The sequence below is a fragment of the Scylla paramamosain genome, unplaced genomic scaffold (assembly GCF_035594125.1).
Source record: "Scylla paramamosain isolate STU-SP2022 unplaced genomic scaffold, ASM3559412v1 Contig3, whole genome shotgun sequence".
Lineage (NCBI taxonomy): Eukaryota > Metazoa > Arthropoda > Malacostraca > Decapoda > Portunidae > Scylla > Scylla paramamosain.
The window spans coordinates 1376926-1385000 of NW_026973668.1; the positions used below are offsets into that span (position 1 = coordinate 1376926).

General features: G+C 34.0%; 1 protein-coding gene across 3 annotated transcripts in view; it reads right to left on the reverse strand.

The window, feature by feature from the left end:
- Positions 1 to 8075, reverse strand: part of LOC135096316 (glycerophosphocholine phosphodiesterase GPCPD1-like) — a 111194-nt gene that overhangs the window by 57344 nt on the left and 45775 nt on the right. Inside the window, exon 18 of one of the 3 annotated variants that reach the window (XR_010264680.1) lies at positions 1152 to 1284. The exons of the other annotated variants lie outside the window; for them this stretch is intronic. The gene's annotated coding sequence lies outside the window, so the exon portion shown is untranslated. Of the gene's footprint in view, positions 1 to 1151; positions 1285 to 8075 lie in introns of those variants that run through there. 3 annotated transcript variants of the gene reach the window in all.

Below are 8075 nucleotides of genomic sequence, written 5' to 3' on the forward strand. Positions count from 1 at the left end.
GGAAAACACTTCAAAAAATCTGAATTATTTTTACAAACAACCAAAACTTAGTCGGAAGCTGAAATAAAGAAATAAATATTTAAAAAATGTCAACTTTTGCACCTTTAACGGGGCTCTAAATCATTCTTAAAGGCCACGTATTTAACTTATCAGGAGCACAAAACACTTTAACAATCATAAACTATTTTTACAAACCATAAACACTTCACTACAAGCTCTAATTAAAAACCAAAGATACCGGGATGCAAAAATATAACGGAAATTCGGCTCTTATTTACGTCACAGACAACCTCAAAATCAACGCTTTTCACTCAACACAAGAGTCAAAAACACTTCAAATACAACAAAATATTTTTACAAACCATAAAAACTTACTTAGAAGCCGAAATAAATTAACCGAGAAAAAATAAAATATTACTGGAACCTGACAAGCTGGGACAGGCAGGCCATCATGGCGGCGATGACGTCACGCAATCGCCACTTCACCTCACTCTGCCTTTATTACACCCAAACCAGATAATGGCGGATATATCTGAGTAGCGGATATGAAAGGTTAGGCGTGTGGCTCCACTTTGTGACGTGTCTGGCTTGTAATAAGTGACACATGAAGCAGATAATGGCCGAAAGATGGGCACCGCCTCAGCTGGCTCGTTTGTTTACATATCGAAAACTTGAATTTTAGCGCCTTTTTAAGGGTTTTGAACCTCCTGCAGGTGTTAATTCATTGATATTGTGTCCTGGGGGTTAGGTTAGCGTAGGTTAGGACGAGTTAGGACCGTCAAGTACTGAGCAATCTATCATATCAAAACTAACACTCTTGCCTTCACTGTGTCACTGCTGTCAGTCACTTCCAAGCCTTGTGTCAGTCACTGCAGCCTGTGTACACATTGTTTACTGTCTCTCCACAACACAGGGTATATCCAAGCCTTGTGTCAGTCACTGCAGCCTGTGTACACATTGTTTACTGTCTCTCCACAACACAGGGTATATCCAAGCCTTGTGTCAGTCACTGCAGCCTGTGTACACATTGTTTACTGTCTCTCCACAACACAGGGTATATAGAACACATCACTGTAGATCACACACAATTGCAACCCATTACTGCCTGAACACACGCAAATATTACTTAAAACAACCCATTAGACACTCACCTACATCACCACCACGGAGACAATGTGAGCGACCGTGAGTGACCGCTCCGTGACTGACTGACTGCCACCCTTGTAGGACGCTCGGCCGAAACAAAGATGAAGATCATATATTAGTACTGATGTCTGTCTAGCACTAAAATAAAGGGAAAAATCATGCTGTAATGTTCAGGGACGTTAGTGAGGGGTAAAATAGTGCAGATTACTTAGAATTTAGACGTGAATGGCCGAGGGAAAATAGATAAATAAATAAATGAATAGTAAAGTTAGCATTGATACTTGAATGGGCGAGGGGAAATAAACAAGTGAATATTTCTTAGTTAGCACTGAGATGTGAATGGGCCAAGAGAAAATAAACAAATGAAAACTGTTGAAAAAATGCCAGAGAGAGAGAGAGAGAGAGAGAGAGAGAGAGAGAGAGAGAGAGAGAGAGAGAGAGAGAGAGAGAGAGAGAGAGAGAGAGAGAGAGAGAGAGAGAGAGATGATTTGAAGCACTTCCATCTATAAAAAAGATAAATAAATAAATAAATAAATAAAAGTAAATAAATTATAAATAAACTAAACTTAATCAGTCAGTCAGTCATTCACACAGTCAGCTGGTTACAGTCAGTCAGTCAGTCAGTCAGTCATTCAGTCAGTTAGTCAGTCAGTCAATCAGTCAGTCAATCACTCAGTCAGTCTGTCAGTCAATCACTCAGTCAGTCAGTCAGCCAGCCAGCCAGCCAGTCAGTCAGCCAATCAGTCAGTCAGTCAGTCAATCAGTCAGTCAGTCAGTCACCCAGGCACACTCCCAGCAAGTCAACAACAGCATCAACAAAAACAACAACAACAACAATGTAAAAGGAAACAATTAGTATTTTCATCAATTTTATTTATACATATTTTCTTTGCATACGTTTTTCCGAATAGCGCGGAAACGAAACGACACGAGAGAAAAATAAAGAAAGAAAACGGAACGCGAGGTTGAACACGAACGACAGAGGCGGTGCAGGAGAGATTAGCCCAGTGAATTAATTGAAAGAATAGCAAAACTGAGTGAGAGGATGAGAAGACTGGATACACAGACAACTGCTTAAGATAATAAATGAACTGTAAAAGAAGATAAACTGATAAAATAAAGTGCTGAGGATGGATTTGAAGGGAGAAAGTGAAGTTGTATAGGAAATAATATATACAAGGAATTAATTTGGAGGTAAAAAAAGATGAGATGAAAATTAAAGACAGGAGCAAACATATAGGAGAATTAATTTGAAAGATAAAATAAAAAAGAAGAAGAGATTAATAACTAGGAGAAATAAAGGAAATAAAAAGAGAAGAGGAGAAGGAGGAGGTGAAAAAGATACAAGCTAAAAAAAAATAATAATAAATAATAAATGAATAAAGAAAGAAAGAATTACTTGAAAGAATTAAAAAAAATCAATACAAATGAAAGATAAGCATACAAATTATCTTACAAAAAAAAAAATGTAAAGAATGAAGAGAAAATAAATAAGCAAATAAATAAAAAAAATAACACAGAAGATATATAACAATCGCAGCATACACAAACGACTCGGACGAATAAAATACACGAAAATACACACACAAAAAAAAAAAAAAAGCCCCCAGCACATCATCATCACCGCAGCGGGGCAAATACTGCAAGCCGATTGGTCAGCATTTTTATTTGTGCAGAAGCTCTAAGCCGTCTGAAAGAATGCTGTACTGCTCCGGGTAATATTGTAAGCTTATTCTTTTTCCCGATGCACTGATAAAACTTTAAATCTTTACTCTTAAGCTGGTTTCTTCTTTCTCGGACTCCGTAATGTGATAAACTTGATTCTTGCCTTGTAAACACCATTTATTTTTTTATTTTTGGGCTTGTTAAACTTAATTCTTGCCTCGTAAACTTAAATATTGTTTTTCCTGGCTTGATACACTTAATTCTTGCCTCATAAACTCAAATATTCCTCTTCCTGGCTCAATAAATTTAATTCTTGTCTCGTAAACTCAAATATTGCTTTTCCTGGCTTGATAAACTTAATTCTTGCCTCTTAAACTCAAATATTCCTCTTCCTGGCTCAATAAATTTAATTCTTGTCTCATAAACTCAGATATTGTTTTTCCTTGCTTGATACACTTAATTCTTGCTTCATAAACTCAAATATTCCTCTTCCTGGCTCAATAAATTTAATTCTTCTCACGTAAATTCAAATGTTGCTTTTCCTGGCTTGATACACTTAATTCTTGCCTCATAAACTCAAATATTCCTCTTCCTGGCTCAATAAATTTAATTCTTGTCTTGATACACTTAATTCTTGCCTCATAAACTCAAATATTCCTCTTCCTGGCTTGATACACTTAATTCTTGCCTTATAAACTCATTGTTTTTCCTGGCTTGATAAAATTTAATTCTTGTCTCATAAACTTAAATACTGTTTTTCCTGGCTTGATACACTTAATTCTTGCCTCATAAACTCAAATATTCCTCTTCCTGGCTCAATAAATTTAATTCTTGTCTTGTAAACTCAAATATTGCTTTTCCTGGCTTGATACACTTAATTCTTGCCTCTTAAACTCAAATATTGTTTTTCCTGGCTCAATAAATTTAATTCTTGCCTCATAAACTCAAATATTGCTTTTCCTGGCTTGATACACTTAATTCTTGCTTCATAAACTCAAATATTCCTCTTCCTGGCTCAATAAATTTAATTCTTGCCTCTTAAACTCAAATATTGCTTTTCCTTGCTTGATACACTTAATTCTTGCTTCATAAACTCAAATATTCCTCTTCCTGGCTCAATAAATTTAATTCTTGCCTCTTAAACTCAAATATTGCTTTTCCTGGCTTGATACACTTAATTCTTGCCTCATAAACTCAAATATTCCTCTTCCTGGCTCAATAAATTTAATTCTTGCCTCATAAACTCAAATATTGCTTTTCTTGGCTTGATACACTTAATTCTTGCCTCATAAACTCAAATATTCCTCTTCCTGGCTCAATAAATTTAATTCTTGTCTCATAAACTCAAATATTGCTTTTCTTGGCTTGATACACTTAATTCTTGCCTCATAAACTCAAATATTCCTCTTCCTGGCTCAATAAATTTAATTCTTGTCTTGTAAACTCAAATGTTGCTTTTCCTGGCTTGATACACTTAATTCTTGCCTCATAAACTCAAATATTGTAAGCTTATTCTTTTTCCCAATGCACTGATAAAACTTTAAATCTTTACTCTTAAGCTGGTTTCTTCTTTCTCGGACTCCGTAATGTGATAAACATGATTCTTGCCTTGTAAACACCATTTATTTTTTTATTTTTGGGCTTGTTAAACTTAATTCTTGCCTCGTAAGCTTAAATATTGTTTTTCCTGGCTTGATACACTTAATTCTTGCCTCATAAACTCAAATATTCCTCTTCCTGGCTCAATAAATTTAATTCTTGTCTTGTAAACTTAAATATTGTTTTTCCTGGCTTGATACACTTAATTCTTGTCTCTTCAACTCAAATACACCTAATTCTTGCCTTATAAACTCAAACATTGTTTTTCCTGGCTTCATAAAACTTAATTCTTGCCTCATAAACTCAAATATTCCTCTTCCTGGCTTGATAAATTTAATTCTTGCCTCATAAACTCAAATATTCCTCTTCCTGGCTCAATAAATTTAATTCTTATCTCTTAAACTCAAATATTGTTTTTCCTGGCTTGATAAAACTTAATTCTTGCCTCTTAAACTCAAATATTGCTTTTCCTGGCTCAATAAATTTAATTCTTGTCTTGTAAACTCAAATGTTGCTTTTCCTGGCTTGATACACTTAATTCTTGCCTCATAAACTTAAATATTGTTTTTCCTGGCTTGATACACTTAATTCTTGTCTCTTAAACTCAAATATTCCTCTTCCTGGCTCAATAAATTTAATTCTTGTCTTGTAAACTCAAATGTTGCTTTTCCTGGCTTGATACACTTAATTCTTGCCTCATAAACTCAAATATTCCTTTTCCTGGCTCAATAAATTTAATTCTTGTCTCGTAAACTCAAATATTGCTTTTCCTGGCTTGATAAACTTAATTCTTGCCTCATAAACTCAAATATTCCTCTTCCTGGCTCAATAAATTTAATTCTTGTCTCGTAAATTCAAATGTTGCTTTTCCTGGCTTGATACACTTAATTCTTGCCTCATAAACTCAAATATTGCTTTTCTTGGCCTAACAAACTTAATTCTTGCCTCGTAAACTCAAACATTTTCTCCTGGTTCATTAATAAACTTAATTTTTAACTCATAACCTGACATATTCTTTTTCCTGGCTCAGTAAACTTAATTCTTGCCTCGTAAACTCAAACATTGCTTTTCTTGGCCTAACAAACTTAATTCTTGCCTCATAAACTCAAATATTGTTTTTCTTGGCCTAACAAACTTAATTCTTGCCTCGTAAACTCAAACATTTTTTCCTGGTTCGTTAATAAACTTAATTTTTTACTCCTAACCTGAAATATTCTTTTTCCCGGCTCAGTAAACTTAATTCTTGCCTCATAAACTCAAATATTGCTTTTCTTGGCCTAACAAACTTAATTCTTGCCTCGTACACTCAAACATTTTTTCCTGGTTCGTTAATAAACTTAATTTTTAACTCATAACCCGACATATTCTTTTTCCTGGCACGGTAAACTTAATTCTTCTTTCATAAACTCAAATATTGCTTTTCTTGGCCTAACAAACTTAATTCTTGCCTCATAAACTTAAATATTGCTTTTCCTGGCTTGATACACTTAATTCTTGCCTCATAAACTCAAATATTGCTTTTCCTGGCTTGATACACTTAATTCTTGCCTCATAAACTCAAATATTGCTTTTCTTGGCCTAACAAACTTAATTCTTGCCTCATAAACTCAAACATTTTCTCCTGGTTCATTAATAAACTTAATTTTTAACTCCTAACCTCACATATTCTTTTTCCTGGCTCAGTAAACTTAATTCTTGCCTCATAAACTCAAATATTCCTCTTCCTGGCTCAAAAAATTTAATTCTTGTCTCGTAAATTCAAATGTTGCTTTTCCTGGCTTGATACACTTAATTCTTGCCTCATAAACTCAAATATTCCTCTTCCTGGCTCAATAAATTTAATTCTTGTCTCGTAAATTCAAATGTTGCTTTTCCTGGCTTGATACACTTAATTCTTGCCTCATAAACTCAAATATTGCTTTTCTTGGCCTAACAAACTTAATTCTTGCCTCGTAAACTCAAACATTTTCTCCTGGTTCATTAATAAACTTAATTTTTAACTCATAACCTGACATATTCTTTTTCCTGGCTCAGTAAACTTAATTCTTGCCTTATAAACTCAAATATTGCTTTTCTTGGCCTAACAAACTTAATTCTTGCCTCGTAAACTCAAACATTGCTTTTCTTGGCCTAACAAACTTAATTCTTGCCTCATAAACTCAAACATTTTCTCCTGGTTCGTTAATAAACTTAATTTTTAACTCCTAACCCGACATATTCTTTTTCCCGGCTCGGTAAACTTAATTCTTCTTTCATAAACTCAAATATTGTTTTTCTTGGCCTAACAAACTTAATTCTTGCCTCGTAAACTCAAACATTTTTTCCTGGTTCGTTAATAAACTTAATTTTTAACTCATAACCCGACATATTCTTTTTCCCGGCTCGGTAAACTTAATTCTTGCCTCATAAACTCAAATATTGCTTTTCTTGGCCTAACAAACTTAATTCTTGCCTCGTAAACTCAAACATTTTTTCCTGGTTCGTTACTAAACTTAATTTTTAACTCCCAACCTGACATATTCTTTTTCCTGGCTCGGTAAACTTAATTCTTGCCTTATAAACTCAAATATTGCTTTTCTTGGCCTAACAAACTTAATTCTTGCCTCGTAAACTCAAACATTTTTTCCTGGTTCGTTACTAAACTTAATTTTTAACTCCCAACCTGACATATTCTTTTTCCTGGCTCAGTAAACTTAATTCTTGCCTCATAAACTCAAATATTGCTTTTCTTGGCCTAACAAACTTAATTCTTGCCTCATAAACTCAAATATTGCTTTTCTTGGCCTAACAAACTTAATTCTTGCCTCATAAACTCAAACATTGCTTTTCTTGGCCTAACAAACTTAATTTTTGCCTCGTAAACTAAAAAATTCCTTTCTCCTGACTCGATTAATTTTTAACTTCTAACCTCAAATATTCTTTTCCTGATTCAATGTAGAGCATTCACATTTCTCTTAACTCCCAAAGATATAGGGTAGTGTACATTAGCTTGTTTGTTCACTATGACATCAAGTAAAATAATAATAGAAAAAAAAGAAAGAAAAGAAGAAGAAAAAAAAGCAGAAGGGTTACGACTGACTGCCAGACATAAACAAAGATTACAGCTCCTGATTACACACTTATTTATGATTTAGTGATATAATAAACTTTTTTAATTGACTCCTAAATATGTGCGGCTGTGTTCTTTTGTAAATAATAGATAAGAAATACTAGGTAGGGGGAAACGAGCTTGTTTTTCCATTACAGCATGAAGGAAAAGACATAAAAATAAGTAAATAAATAAAGAAAAGAAATAAAAATCTGCTGACTCAATAATACGAAACAATTTAACCCTTTGACTCTTAAACACGTGTGGCTGTTTGTTCTTTCGTGAACATCAATGAAAATAATGCAAACTTAATGAAATAAAGCCAAGTATTTGTCACTACAGAGTCTGACTTGTGGTGAAGAATGATGAGCTTAACATAACATAGTGAACACAAGGTTATTTACACTCACCCTCTCTCTGCCTGCCACAACTCAACACAAGCTCTTGAGGAAAATATGACTAATGTAATGAAATAAACCCATATATTTGTCATTACACAGCCTGACTTGTAGTGAAGATTAGTAAGAGTTTAATAGACAATACAAGGTTGTTTACACTCACCCTCTCTCTGCCTGTC